General features: G+C 45.6%; 1 long non-coding RNA gene across 1 annotated transcript; it reads left to right on the forward strand.

Moving 5' to 3' along the window:
• Nucleotides 1–3512, forward strand: LOC127344323 (uncharacterized). The gene is made up of 3 exons (XR_011756086.1): nt 1–515; nt 897–1060; nt 3318–3512. It is a non-coding gene; the product is annotated as an uncharacterized lncRNA (long non-coding RNA).
• Nucleotides 3513–15276: the final 11764 nt, after the last annotated feature.

Below are 15276 nucleotides of genomic sequence, written 5' to 3' on the forward strand. Positions count from 1 at the left end.
TTCACCTGAGAACATCTGTCCGCGACCACCGATCCCCAATCCCGATTCCGCCCCGTCGCCGGTGGTGGCCGATTCCGCCGCGCTCCCGACGCCACCCGACCAGCGCTCCGCAAACCCTTCTCCTTCCTCCTCTGTCGATCCCATGGCATGGAAGCTTTATCCGGCAGCCCGACCACAAACCCTAGCCCATGCTCTGGCAAGGATCGATTTTTGGATCCAAAATCGATTCTTTGTGGTCAGCGGCGAGGCGATGAGAACCCGTCTTCCTTCCGCTGCTGCCCGGCCGCCGCGACGGTCTGCCCACGCTGCGCCAGTTCCAAGCTACGCCGCCGCTGCGACGGTCTGCCCACGATGTGCCGCCGCCGCGAATCGTATGATCTGGTTTCCCAGGCTGCGCCGCCGCGCGCTGCTGCAGGGCCACGGGGCAGGCGTTCTAGGGCCGCCGAGTGCCTACCTTCCTCGCCGCTCGCCTCCGTTCCAGCCTCGCTGCCTCGGCATCCGCCTCCGCCCCAGAGGTATCACTACTGTCCTGTCTTTTTCTCGTCCCCTAGTCACTAATCTGCAATTTGCTTCCCATTCGTATGCTTGATGCGATGGTGTGTTCCTGATTGTAAAGGGCAGTGTACACGCATTTGATTTTACTGTGCAGTTTTGACTTTTGAGAGTTCCTTCACTGAACTTTAGAAGCTGGAGTATATTGTTTGTCATATGATTCAGAGCAGTATGGGTACCTCAAAGGCACATATCTTATGGTTTGCCTTGTGTCACCTTGTTATTACTGATTAAGCTTGCGCTAGCTGATGGTCTACTATTCTGATTCATTCCCACTTGATGTCCTGATAGATATTGATCTATGGAAAATTCGATGTTTATTTTCTAAGCAATTGCGTCTACAGGTCAGCAGATCGGGAGAACACGGTTCTTGCCAAAAAAAAAAAAGAGCTTCAGAAGCTCTGTGAGTACAACCTGGACGGCTCTGTCGACATCAAGTGGCCGCCGACGGTGAAGGGAAGGTCCAGAAGGTGGCTCGCTCGAGGACTCATTCTGGGACTCATTCTGGGTAAACCATCTGCTCGAGTACTGTTTATCATATGCCTGCGAGACTATGTTTTTCTCTTTTGTAAAACTCTATATGTCGGCTAAGGGTTAGAACACAAAAAACTCCCGCTCCTTTTTTAACCACATTATTAACTTAGGTGCCTAGGCATTATGTTCTTGAAGCGGCACCAAATTTAAACCAAGGGTTAACTGTCAAGCTGGTAGTTACAGTTTATAATCCCATTTTCAGTATCGTTTATCTGTCTACTTGTCACATTTCACATAGTGTGAAAGCTGCAGTACGACAACAGTAAAGGCTGCTGCAAGCACATCCAATAATTCTTAAAGCATATCCAAATATCCTGCCAGTTTGCTACTCAAATGCTTTGAGTTTCCACAGAAGGATGCAACAAACATAGACAGTCAAATTAGTGTAGAGCACATAGAAGTTGCGTCATTGAGACTAGTTCGTTAAAACAAACATATGGACATGATGCCTGTCATCCTAGTTTACCACTGGCAGCTCAGTGTTCTAGTCCATTTGCTTGTTAGCTGCTATCCGCATATCTCAATCTTCCCTTTAAACTGAATTAGAGCTAATTTGCTTGAACTGGTATTGCACGTTATAACATTCTCTTCTATACTAATGCAAGAAATTGGCAGGATAGTTACTGGGGTTAATTCAAGAAGCCTGACAAGAATTAGCTTTATAACGAACAGAGTTAGGAAATTAACCCACTAGCTCCTCATGACAGTACTTGAAGCAACAGAGCCGAAGTTTCTCCTTATAACTAGGCATAATTACAACATAAAAACAATACTCATTTCTCTACAGTAGCATTACTCTTCCTTTCTCTACAATATCCATATGAACACAATAACACTCCTATTCCACTCATACTCTTTCTAATTTGCCTCTCCTTTTTCTATAAGCTCTTTAGTTTTTACAAGTAGCTCGGATGTGATTGATAGAGCGATTGGTAGCCTTCCTTCTCTCTCCTTCAGGTCCTTATGCAAGTGCGGGGGCTCGTATTTTATTCCCCCTCCTGCTTTCATGACCTCTCTCATACATGTCTGGAGTGTCAAGAAGCTTCGATATAACATGTTGACCTTGTAGTTCTCGTACTCTTGTTGCACATCCTCTATCAGTTCCCGGATACTTGTAGGTGCTCTAGTATCAGTGAGGGACTGCAAAGATGGAAAGAAACATAAGTCGAGCACATTCATGTCTGTACTATTAGGAGGTTGCTGCAACAACCTAATGTCCAGATCTGTCTGTGCTACGGCCTGCCGGAAAACCTCATCATGAGGTAGGATGTGAGGTTTCGCGTTGTCTTGCTGTATGTAAATTGTTCTTCCTACATCCTCGTCTGGCCACTTGTCCTGTATAGCAGGTATCACTAGGTTGCACATATAGTTCCTCATAACCTCTCGAGTGACTTTCAATGGTTGCACTATCATTGTCCCTTTTGGTCTGTTTTTGCTCTTTTTAACCGCTGGGGTTTCCGTCACAAAAGCCCACGTGCCGATTTTGCCATCAAAAGTGACAACTCCCCCTTCATATCTTGGCTTTGCTACTGCAGTGAGAAACATCACTTTACCGATACAGTTCTTGTTCTGGACGGCACGCAAGGGTGGAGGCTCTCCGGGGAGCAGGTAGTAGCTGTTTTTCTTTTTTGTCATGTGGAACCACTTTTCGTCTATGTGAACTATGTCATCCATTTCTTTGAATGACGGCATAGAAGTTGTGAACTCGTTGTCATTCTCATCTAGCATACTGACGCAAAATTTCAATCTCTGAATAATGTTTGCTGCCGTTAGCAACGGCTTTAAAGTGTTAGTGACACGCTTCACCTGACCCCACTGGAACCTTCTGTGTAATGTGGAGGGACAAACACCAAGGGCCCTGGATAGTGATCGAATTGTTTTTCTCTTGTTAAGAGGGACCGTCAAAATCCTCTCGAGGTCGAGGTCCTTTCTCTTACGACCAACATTGCCCTTCTTTCTGCTCGACACATCAACTTCTAGACCTTCCTTAATCTGGTCATTTGCTTGTTTCCATATCGTTTCGACAGTTCGTAGGCTTGTTTTCAATAGGCATGCAACAAGCTGCTTGTCTGTCTTTTCAACTTTTCCATCTCTCTGTTTGATTACTTCTAAAGCAAAGTAAAGCCCCCACCTTTGCTCATTTGTTAGGTTTGCGTGTCTGTTGTTACTAGTTGCTCCTTCCATATTGGTTTCTTCATCTTGATCTACCAACATCTCCTCTTCTACTGCAGGTATGTAGACATCATCTTCGTCAAGTGGAGTGTAGTTGAGGTCAAGTGGGGCGTTTTTGAGGTCTGGGAGCACCATAGTGAACTTGCTGATCAGCTGAAAGGTAGACCGGCGAGGAGCAGCTGAAAGGTAGACCGGCGAGGAGCAACTGAAAGGCAGACCTGCGAGGAGCAGCTGAGAAGTAATGAGTTCAGGCAGATACGACCTTATTGATGTGTTATTATCTTCAAACAGGCCAGTTTAAATTTGCAATTTCATTTTAGCAAATAAAATTCTGGTCACATTAACTTTAGCAGATAATCATTCTCTGAACGAGATGGCATTTCAGTACCTGTTGTCCTTGAAGTTACAACTATGCTTATCATTTTCTTATGTTCTTGTTATGGATATGCAAATGCATTGTGCATTATCAGCAACTCTACATAATTGAGACATGTGAACCGCTACAGTTGCTTTTAGCTTAAATTGAAATGTTTTCCAGGTTGCCAGGGAAGGTGGCCATGTGGACCAGCACAAGACCAAAACTGATGACCAAAACTAATGGACTGAGTTGACCTATTTCAATATGTCAGGTAATGCAATCTTGCCATTACTGAGTCACTACATAAGGAAACTATGATTACCCAAATTTGCATGATATCTCTGGGATTGCTTGGCACCATCTATATTTCTGTGAAACACTATGAGGTAAATAAGGAAACTATAATCACCCAAATTTGCATGATATCACCGGGATATCTTGCCACCATCTATATTTCTGTGAAACACCATGAGGTAAATAAGGAAACTATAATCACCCAAATTTGCATGATACACCAGGATTTCTTGCCACCATCTATATTTCTGTGAAACACCATGAGGTAAATAAGGAAACTATAATCACCCAAATTTGCATGAAGTAAATGTTGTCTAGGTTGCCAGGGAAGGTGATCATGTGGACCAGCAAAAGACCAACACTGATGGATTGAGTCATGTTTCAGCATGTCAGGTAATGCTTCTTACCATTACTGAGTTTGGACATACGGAAAGTAATCACCCAGATAATCTCTGATGACAGCTATTTCCAAGTTCGGTGGGAATCGTAGGTACCTTTCCTTCACCGACAAATTGACTGGAGTTGCAGCAGCTGCTGCCTTCTTCTTTTGGCGACACACTCGCCAGACGTGGATAGTGGCGGAGGAGTGGACGCGCTCGGCTAAGAGCGGCGGATGGCGAGGAGGTGGAGAACTATGGCCTCCACGTTCGTTCAAGCTACAGCGAGCGCACGGAGGACGCTGTGAGCGGACGACGGTCGGAGGTGGAGCTGCTCACGGCGGCACCTGCGCGTGGTCGCGGCGGCTCCTCAGACGGAGGGCGGAGCGGCGGACGGTGGCTGGAGATGGAGCTGCTCACAGCGGCCCCTGCGCGTGGTCGCGGCGGACGGCGGCCGGAGATGGAGCTGCTCACAGCGGCGGCGGCCCCTCCGACGGCGAGTAGAGCGGCGCACAGCCGCCGGAGGTGGAGCTGCTCGCGGCGGCACCTGCGCGTGGTGGCGGCGGCTCCTCAGACGGAGGGCGGAGCGGCGGACGGTGGCTGGAGATGGAGCTGCTCACAGCGGCCCCTGCGCGTGGTCGCGGTGGACGGTGGCCGGAGATGGAGCTGCTCGCAGCGGCTGGTGGAGGGCGCCGGCGAGCTCGTGGAGGGCTCCGGCGAGCTAGTGGAGGGCGCCGGCGAGCTGATGCAGGGGTGTCGGCGAGCGTGCAGCGCGGATCGCGGCCGGATCGCTGGCGGATCACGGCCGGATCACGCGAGCGGCGCTGATTCCGTGCGTTATTTCCGTGCGCTAATTGTGGGGAGTTAGTTGGGCTGATTTCAAAGTGTAAAGGGGTTTTCTGTAAAATGGTCGACAGTTCAAAAAAATTCTCCCCCGCGCAGCTTTTTTCGGGACGGAGGGAGTACTACTAATGAAAATGGGATTGGAGAGGTTTTGACTTTATCTATGAGTCCCATATCTCTTGAGATTGATCAATCATCATGTTATATTATTGATAAAAGCGGGTTTGAAAGTTTTGAACCTATTATTTTTGAGATTGATAAAAATTATGTGTTTATGGATCATGAAAAGCATGCTTTATGCGATAGTTATATTATTGAGTTTATTCATGAAGCTACTGAAAATTATTATGTGAGAGGAAAATATGGTTGTAGAAATTTTCATGGTACTAAAACATCTCTCTATATGCTGAAAATTTTGAAGATACTCTTGTTTTATCTTCCTATGCTTGTCACTTTGTTCTTCATGAATTTATTTGTGTACAAGATTCCTACGCATAGGAAGCGGGTTAGACTTAAATGTGTTTTGAATTTGTTTCTTGATGCTCTCTTTTGCTTCAACTCCTATTTCTCATATGAGCATCATTAAAATTACTGAGTCCATCTTAATGGCTATAAAGAAAGCACTTCTTGGGAGATAACCCATGTTTTTATTTTGCTACTGTTTTGTTGTGTCTTGGAAGTTGTTACTACTGTAGCAACCTCTTCTTATCTTTATTTTATTGCATTGTTGTGCCAAGTAAAGTCTCTAATAGAAGGTTGATACTAGATTTGGATTTCTGCGCAGAAACAGATTTCTATCTGTCACGAATTTGAGCAGGGATCTCTATAGGTAACTCAGAAAAATCTGCCAATTTTTTTGTGTGTTCCTCAGATATGTACGCAACTTTCATTAGTTTTGAAATTCTGATTTGAGCAACGGAAGTACCTCTTAAAAATTCGTCTTTACTGGCTGTTCTGTTTTGGCAGATCCTGTCTCTGTTTTTTTGCATTATCTCTTGTGGACTTTAAGCAAGGCTTTCTAGACGTGGAGAGCTGTAGCTAATGTTTTATTGAGTTCTTGCAATGTGTCACTACAGGACTAAAGTGGATTAAATTTTTTTGAGTACTAACCCCTCTAATGAAGTTTATGAGAAGTTTGGTGTGAAGGAAGTTTTCAAGGGTCAAGAGAGGAGGATGATATATGATCAAGAAGAGTGAAAAGTCTAAGCTTGGGGATGCCCCCGTGGTTCATCCCTGCATATTTCAAGAAGACTCAAGCGTCTAAGCTTGGGGATGCCCAAGGCATCCCCTTCTTCATCAACAACTTATCAGGTCACTTCTATTGAAACTATATTTTTATTCGGTCACATCGCTTTACTTGGAGCGTCTGTGTGTTTTTATCTTTGTTTTTGTTTGAATAAGATTGGATCCTAGCAATCCTTGTGTGGGAGAGAGACACGCTCCGCTTTTTCATATGAACACTTGTGTTCTTTGTTTTACTTCTAATGTTCAATGGTAAAAGTTGGAAGCTATTGCATTTATTGCTATTTGGTTGGAAACAGAAAATGCCTCATATTGTCTTGAATAATTTGATACTTGGCAATTGTTTTGAGCTCTCAAGTAGATCATGTTTAATTTCATGCACCATGTAGTTTGAACCTATTAGTGGAGAACTACCGTAGAGCTTGTTGAAATTGGTTTGCATGATTGGTCTCTCTAAGGTCTAGATATTTTCTGGTAAAAGTGTTTGAGCAACAAGGAAGACAGTGTAGAGTCTTATAATGCTTGCAATATGTTCTTATGTAAGTTTCGTTGTACCGGTTCATACTTGTGTTTGCCTCAAACAACCTTGCTAGCCAAAGCCTTGTACTGAGAGGAAATGCTTCTCGTGCATCCAAAACCTTGAGACAAAACCTATGCCATGTGTGTCCACCATACCTACCTACTATGTGGTATTTCCTGCCATTCCAAGTAAATACTTCATGTGCTACCTTTAAACAATTCAAAATTTATCATCTCTTATTTGTGTCAATGTTTTATAGCTCATGAGGAAGTATGTGGTGTTTTATCTTTCAATCTTGTTGGGCAGATTTTCACCAATGGACTAGTGGCTTCATCCGCTTATCCAATAATTTTGCAAAAAGAGCTGGCAACGGGGTTCCCAGCCCCAAATTAATTAACTTTCATTAATAATTCTCTTCACATGTTTTGCTCTGATTATTCATCAAGAAGCAACTTAATTTTGCAAATAGACACTCATCCATGGTATGTGAAATGTTGGAAGGCACCCGAGGATTCGGTTAGCCATGGCTTGAGAAAGCAAAGGTTGGGAGGAGTGTCATCTCTAAATAAAACTAAAATAAATAGACACTCCTTCATGGTATGTGAATGATTGGAAGGCACCCGAGGATTCGGTTAGCCATGGCTTGTGAAAGAAAAAGGTTAGAAGGAGTGTCACCCAAAAATAAAAATAAACTAAACTAAAGTACATGTGTAAACAAAAGAGAAGAGGGATGATCTACCTTGCTGGTAGAGATAATGTCCTTCATTGGAGCCGCTCTTTGAAAGTCTATTTGATGAGGGGGTTAGAGTGCCCACTAACATTCGTTGACAACAACAAACACCTCTCAAAACTTTACTTGTATGGGGAGTGATGTTTTGGCACATGGGAGCATAAGCTCCCTTTATTTTAAAATACATGTTAGACACATTTTAAAATGTTAAAAAATTGAAACAAAAATTTTGCACGTACATCTTCATGTGCTACGCGCTCACAAAGTCGTTTCATGAAAAATCGACATATCATGTGGTGTGTGTAAAAAAGACAAAATTTGGTGCTGAAACAAAGACTTGTCACAAGATAAATTTTCTCTTTTTCGCTTAGACTACAAAAAAATATCATTTTTTCGTGAAACTTGACGAATACACATATATTATGGAGATATACATGTAAACTTTTTTGTCAAATTTTTTAACATTTGGAAATATGTTTTTATGGTAGAGGGATCATACGCACCCGGGATCCGAATTGAGTTTCTGACTTGTATGCTCTCTATATGATTTCAAAACTTAAAAAGCTCTAGCACATGATTTAATCCCTGCTTCCCTCTGCGAAGAGCCTTCTTTTACTTTATGTTGAGTCAGTTTACCTACTTCCTTCCATCTTAGAAGCAAACACTTGTGTCAACTGTGCATTGATTCTTACATACTTGCTTATTTGCACTCATCATATTACTTTGTGTTGACAAATATCCATGAGATATGCATGTTGAAAGTTGAAAGCAACTGCTGAAACTTATATCTTCCTTTGTGTTGCTTCGATGCCTTTACTTTGAATTTATTGCTTTATGAGTTAACTCTTATGCAAGACTTTTGATGCTTGTCTTGAAAGTACTATTCATGAAAAGTTTTGCTATATGTTATCTATTTGTTAGCAACTATAGATCATTGCTTGAGTCACTGCATTCATCTCATATGCTTTACAATAGTATGATCAAGATTATGTAAGTAGCATGTCACTACAGAAATTATTCTTTTTATCGTTTACCTACTCGAGTGCGAGTAGGAACTAAGCTTGGGGATGCTCATACGTCTCCAACGTATCTATAATTTCTGATGTTCCATGCTTGTTTTATGACAATACCTACATGTTTTGCTCGCACTTTATAATATTTTTATGCGTTTTCCGGAACTAACCTATTAACAAGATGCCACAGTGCCAGTTCCAGTTTTCTGTTGTTTTTGGTTCCAGAAAGGCTGTTCGGGCAATATTCTCGGAATTCGACGAAACAAAGACCCAATATCTTATTTTTCCCGGAAGATTCCAGAACACCGAAGGAGAGTCGGAGGCGGGCAGCAGGGGGCCCACACCATAAGGCGGCGCGGGTGGCCCCTGGCCGCGCCAGCATATGGTGAGGGGGCCCCAGGCACCTCCTTGCGCCGCCTCTTCACCTATATAGGCCCTTTCGACCTAAAAACGCGATACCAATTGACGAAACTCTAGAAAGACTCCAGGGGCGCCCCCCCATCGCGAAACTCTAATTCGGGGGACAGAATCTCTGTTCTGGCACGCCGCCGGGACGGGGAAGTGCCCCTGGAAGCCATCTCCATCGATGCCACCGCCTCCATCATGCTCCGTGAGTAGTTCCCCCATGGACTACGGGTTCTAGCAGTAGCTAGTTGGTACTCTCTCTCCCATGTACTTCAATACAGTGATCTCATGAGCTGCCTTACATGATTGAGATCCATCTGATGTAATCGGTGTTGTGTTTGTTGGGATCCGCTGGAGATACATTATGATTAGTCTATCTATAAAGTTTGTGAAGTTATTGTTGCTGCAATCTTATTATGCTTAATGCTTGTCACTAGGGCCCGAGTGGCATGATCTTAGATTTAAGCTCTATAATTATTGCTTAGATTGTATCTACAAGTTATTTGCACATATTGCTGTCCGGAACCCGAGGCCCCAAAGTGACAGAAATTGGGACAACCGGAGGGGAAGGCTGTGATATGAGGATCACATGTTTTCACCAAGTGTTAATGCTTTGCTCCGGTGCTCTATTAAAAGGAGTACCTTAATAGCCAGTAGATTCCCTTGAGGCCCGGCTGCCACCGGCTGGTAGGACATAAGATGTCATGCAAGTTTCTCATTGCGAGCATGTATGACTATATATGGAAAACATGCCTACATGATTAATAATCTTGATGTTCTGTATTAATGCTTTCAATCCTATCAATTACCCAACTGTAATTTGTTCACCCAACACTTGTCACTTGTTCTTGGAGAGTTACCACTAGTGTAGATCGCTGGGAACCCCGGTCCATCTCTCATCATCATATACTCGTTCTATATGTCATTGGAAGTAGTATCAACTATTTTCTGGTGCCATCGCCTCTGTGTTATTGCTATCTTTGCTGTTATTCTTGTTACTATCGCTCTCATATTACTGCTGCTTTCACATCATCTCTGTTACTAGTGCTTTTCCAGGTGCAGCTGAATTGACAACTCAGTTGTTAAGGCTTATAAGTATTCTTTACCTCCCCTTGTGTCGAATCAATAAATTTGGGTTTTACTTTCCTCGAAGACTGTTGCGATCCCCTATACTTGTGGGTTATCAACCATCCGGACGACGATAGTGTTTGTGCACAGTTACCTTCATGTTGGCATCGTTTTGGAGAAGCTTGTTCGGAATTGAGGTTTTGACATAACCGGTGGCGCTCATACTATTGCAAGTCTCTGTGTGCATCGACGAGGCCTTTTTTTTGCTATATGCATCGTTAATGTTCAGACTCACTCTAATCATTATGGGTGTGGTTGGTTCCTCGCACCTTTTTTCTGCATTTGGGGAGATCTTCTCCCTGGATCCATGAACCAGCCAAGGCCAAAGTCATGTTGTGCATCTAGTTTTCTTGTCAACAATTCATTTTCCGCTCATTTGTGCACATTTTTGGCTACCAACAAAGATGGATTTTTTTTGTAGGGGTCGAAATTCGGCTTGTTTGGTTGCATACGGTTTACTGTTGTGGTTACAACTTCACGCAAATAGTGATATTACCTCACACTACTATGAACTAACAGGTAAAATATGGAATTGACAGTTAGAATATTGAACAATAGGAAGCACTAAATTATCATCACTTAATCCTGGCTACTATCAGATAGCACTTCGTTGTGATGTTACACGCCAACATGGGAAAATCTTCTTCTTCTTCACTTCTTCCTATTGGGATCCTTGTTTGGCTTTTGTTAGCCCACACAGGGTCAGCCCACTTCTACCTCTTGCTCCCATAGGCATCATTATCAGTGGCATCAGCGACATGGCCACCATTAATGTCGTCAGGCATCACATCATTCTCATCTAGGAAGAACTCATCAAGATCCGACCCTTAATGTGCAAAATGCAACACGCAAGAACTAGTTTAACTTCGATGGGGAAAGCACAGAATGGCTTTTGATGAAGAATCGTAAATCTGTTCTTGAGAACAACAAGACTTGAGTGTCATAGATTGAAATTTTTCCGATAGAACCTTGTAGAGAACTTATTGAGATGATACCTTGTTAATCTGTAGCATATCTAGCATAAGCTAAGTAGAACTTACCATAGGGGACTTTGGGACCATCAGGTCTGTTCAAGCTGTCAGTAAAAAGCGTTGCATCATCGGTCGATCCTTCCCATCCATCTAACACATATGCGAACTTCAAATCAAAATCAAACTGACAAGCACATTTTAGTTGGTGTAGTGCTTTCTGCTCGTGTGTGCCTGAGACTCTCTTTTAGGCACTAGCAGTGACATGAGTACCATCAATCACTCCAACACAATTTTAACATGAACATGAACAAATTATTAGGCCTCGGTGCAATACAATCGTGTTTTCTCACCTTGAATATGGAAGCCATCAGTCGCTATCTTTGATCTTTGGGGGAGTGCAATACAATTGTGTTTTCTCACCATGACCATCTCTCCTCTGAGATCTCCAACAAAATACATGACTTGTTTGAAGTAACGAGATATCATTTCAGTCAACCTCCGCTGCCCGCGAGGAAAAGTGAGGATGGAATTTGTTCTACACTGCTGGTGACCGACTAAGAGGGCGGTGAGGCTAGTTTTGTGTCTAAATGTGGAGCCAATTTTCCGGCTCCCGCCATCTCCATGTCTTCTCCCCCGCACACACATTTTCCTCTATTTGCACCCGCCAATGCGTGTCCTAGCCACTAGATCAATACGATTTGTCCTCTCAGGGCATGCCCGACGGTGGTTTAAGGTTCGTGCTAACCAACAACGTGGAACCCGGTAATCAACCAAACTGCAAATTTTTGCATCCGTAGATTCAAGAAACGTGCTTGCAAGGAACTAATCACACCCCTATGTTGTTGCATCATCTTGGTATAAAAATATTCCATTTATCAAAAAGAAGCGAACACGGCTTAGGGCATCTCCAGCGGCGAGACGCAAACGGTCGCTGAGCGACCGTTTTCGTCCGGCGTGACCGGAAATGCGTCTGGGGCCTGTTCCAGCGGGGCGCCGAAAAGTGACCGGGCTGTCCGCCGCGACGCAAACCTGGCCCAAATATGCGCCAGGTTTGCGTCGCGGCGGACGCTCGGCGGTCGCTCCGAGCGTCCTCCATTTCTTACCCGGTCCCGCATGTCAGGGACAACGAAATCGACCGCTTCGATTTGCTTCTTGTTCCCCCTTCTTTCCTGCCCTAGTGCGACGGCACCACCCCCACCCCTAGCGCCGCCGTACCGCCGTAGCACCGCAGTAGTCGGCGTCGGCTCCGTTCTTGCCGCGCGGGAGAGCAGGAGCGTGCTCCGCCGCGTACCTGCCGGCTATTTTCGGGCGAAACGCTCCCGGTTGCGCCGCCCTTCCGCGCCGCCCACGACCTGTTCAGTCAATTGCGCCGGTAGGTTTCTACTCGTGTTTTCGCCGCTATTGTGCGCGGCCATTGATCCGCAGTTTGTACCCACGCAGATGGACATGTGGCAGATGTTGGACAAGTTCCGCGCGGAGGTCGTCGACTCCTCTTCCGATGAGGAGTCCGATGAGTCGACAGACATTGGCAACTACTGCGGCCTCCATGATCCACGAGTTCACCTCTAACCCGGGGCCGCAGCACCGGGGCTCTGTGAAGGGGCGCTCCAAAAACCTGCCGCGCAACAGAGTGGAAGGGCAGGCCTGCCTCCACAAGGACTACTTCCACCTCACCAATCCGATCTTCCTGGAAAAATATTTCCGGCGCCGATACGGGATGTCAAGGGACCTGTTTTTGGTCATTCTACGGGGCGTCAGAAATTACGACCCCTACTTTCAATGTAGGCACGATGCAACAGGTGCGGTAGGCTTCACCTCCTACCAAAAATGCTCAGCGGCTATTCGCATGCTCTCATATGGAATGCCTGCGGATATATTCGATGGGTATCTTCGAATGGGTGAGGGCACCTGTCTTGAGGCCATGTACAGGTTTTGCCGAGCCATGATTGGCGTGTTCGGAGAGTATTACTGTAGGGAGCCAACTCTTGAGGATACAAGGCGCCTCCTGTCTATCAACGAGTCTAGAGGCTTCCCAGGAATGATTGGCAGCATAGATTGCATGCACTGGCAGTGGAAAAACTGTCCATTTGGATGGCAAGGTGCGTACAACGGGCATGAGGAAGGAAGAACTGTCATTCTTGAAGCTGTCATATCTCAAGATTTATGGATTTGGCATTCATTCTTTGGCATGGCCGGTTCCAACAATGACATCAATGTGTTGCACCGATCACCGGTTTTCAACCGGCTCATGCTAGGCAAAGCTCCCCGGGTGAGCTATGAGATCAATGAAAATGCATATGACAAGCCATATTATCTTGCTGATGGCATCTATCCTGACTGGGCAACATTGGTGAAGACTGTCCGTAATCCAAACTCCGAGAAGACGAGAAGGTTTGCGAAGATGCAAGAGGCTTGCGGGAAAGATGTGGAGCGCGGGTTTGGTGTGCTCCAAGCTCGGTGGGCAATTGTCCGTCACCCGGCAAGAACATGGTCGCTGAAGACCATGCATGAGGTGATGACATGCTGCGTGATCATGCACAACATGATCGTTGAGAACGAGCGTCCTGATGGCCGCAATGAGAACCAATGGGATTTCCAAGGTGAGCTGGTTGCGCCACTTCCTGGAGCTTCATCTTGGCAGGACTATCTACATAGGAATGTAGAAGTCACTGACGAGAACGTCTCCAAATAGCTGCAAACGGATCTGATTGAGCATCAATGGACATTGGCTGGCCATGCAGATCATGCCTAGAGGAGTACTATCTTATTTGCATGCAGACTTTTTAAAATTTAAATGTAATAACTATGACTTCGTTCAATATTATTTTGTTGTTTCGAAACTTCATATTTCATGCAAACGCGGAAATGCATCGCGCCGCTGGAGCCACCCCAAGGTGCAAACAGACGCGCGGACAAAAACGGTCACTCTCGCGTCCGCCACGTGACGCTAACGGACATTTCGGACGTCCGAAATGCGTCGCGCCGCTGGAGATGCCCTTAGACTGGGAGTAAAATCTTCGTCCAAGATCCTCTCAGGATACTGTACTCCGTGAAAATGATGTGAAACTTGTAACCACGGAGTTGATCTGCAACTCTCTGCAGAAATTAAACGACACCCGATGCATCCATGCACTGCCTCCTGCATGCACACGTACATAATTCGCAGCACTTGATACTCTTGCAGCGGTGCATGCAGATGCAGATGCAGTTTGTCGAGTCAAGTTAGCAGTATCTTCCTCCCGCCGCCCTGACCCTGCCCTTTCTTGTTCGAGCGTATCTGCAACGAAAGCTGTGCTCATGATGCCAATTCGAGCTGTAGCGCAGCACACCTCCAACATAAAACCCCGTCGCTGTAGCCTCTGCCGGAGTATCTCCATGGCCGGAGACATGTTTGTAGCAGGAGCGTAAATGTGAGGAGAGGAAGAGAAAGGAGATCTGCAACACGATCTACGGCATTGATGTACGCGGCCGGGTGCGCATCTATCGATCGATCGATCGATCGATCTCACGAGACTGTGTGCGCGCCTCGAGGGAAATTATGTGTCTTAGAACTGCACGCTGTAATAGTGCATGCAGGAGTGCGTGCTGCCCTAGCTTAGCTTGTCTAGCTAGCTATACTCCATAGTAGTACTCCCCTGGTAGCCGCTAGGCTTGCCGGAAATGTGTGTATGCACGCGCCACCTCGCATTCATCCCTACACAGTGCGGTGGCCGGTGAAGTCACCTTTTTATTCCTCCTTTCCATGGCCGAGAAAGACGAAGCTGTGCTAGGTGCGCGAAGCAACCTTGGACAGTGCATCCTGCGATCTCAAATTCGCAGTCACACACCGCAGCGATCTCGGGCTGTTCGCTCCACCGCTTTCCTTCATGTGCGGTTCCGCTGAAAAGAATAAAACGGGATGAAACGAAGAGAAGAGATACACACACACGTAGCAATGCTAGCATAATCACGGCCACATGCGCAGGGGAATCGCTAATCATTCCCAGATCCAGAAGAATTTGACAGCCGATCAACGAATCTGATACTGCCGCTCTGACCCTAATCAAGCCATAACAGCAGCTAGGATTATTGGATTAACATATCGGGAGGGTGGGATTCGAGAGAAGTCAAAGGCGGAACGGACCGATCTTCCCGCGG

This window comes from Lolium perenne, chromosome 3 (assembly GCF_019359855.2).
Source record: "Lolium perenne isolate Kyuss_39 chromosome 3, Kyuss_2.0, whole genome shotgun sequence".
Taxonomy (NCBI): domain Eukaryota; kingdom Viridiplantae; phylum Streptophyta; class Magnoliopsida; order Poales; family Poaceae; genus Lolium; species Lolium perenne.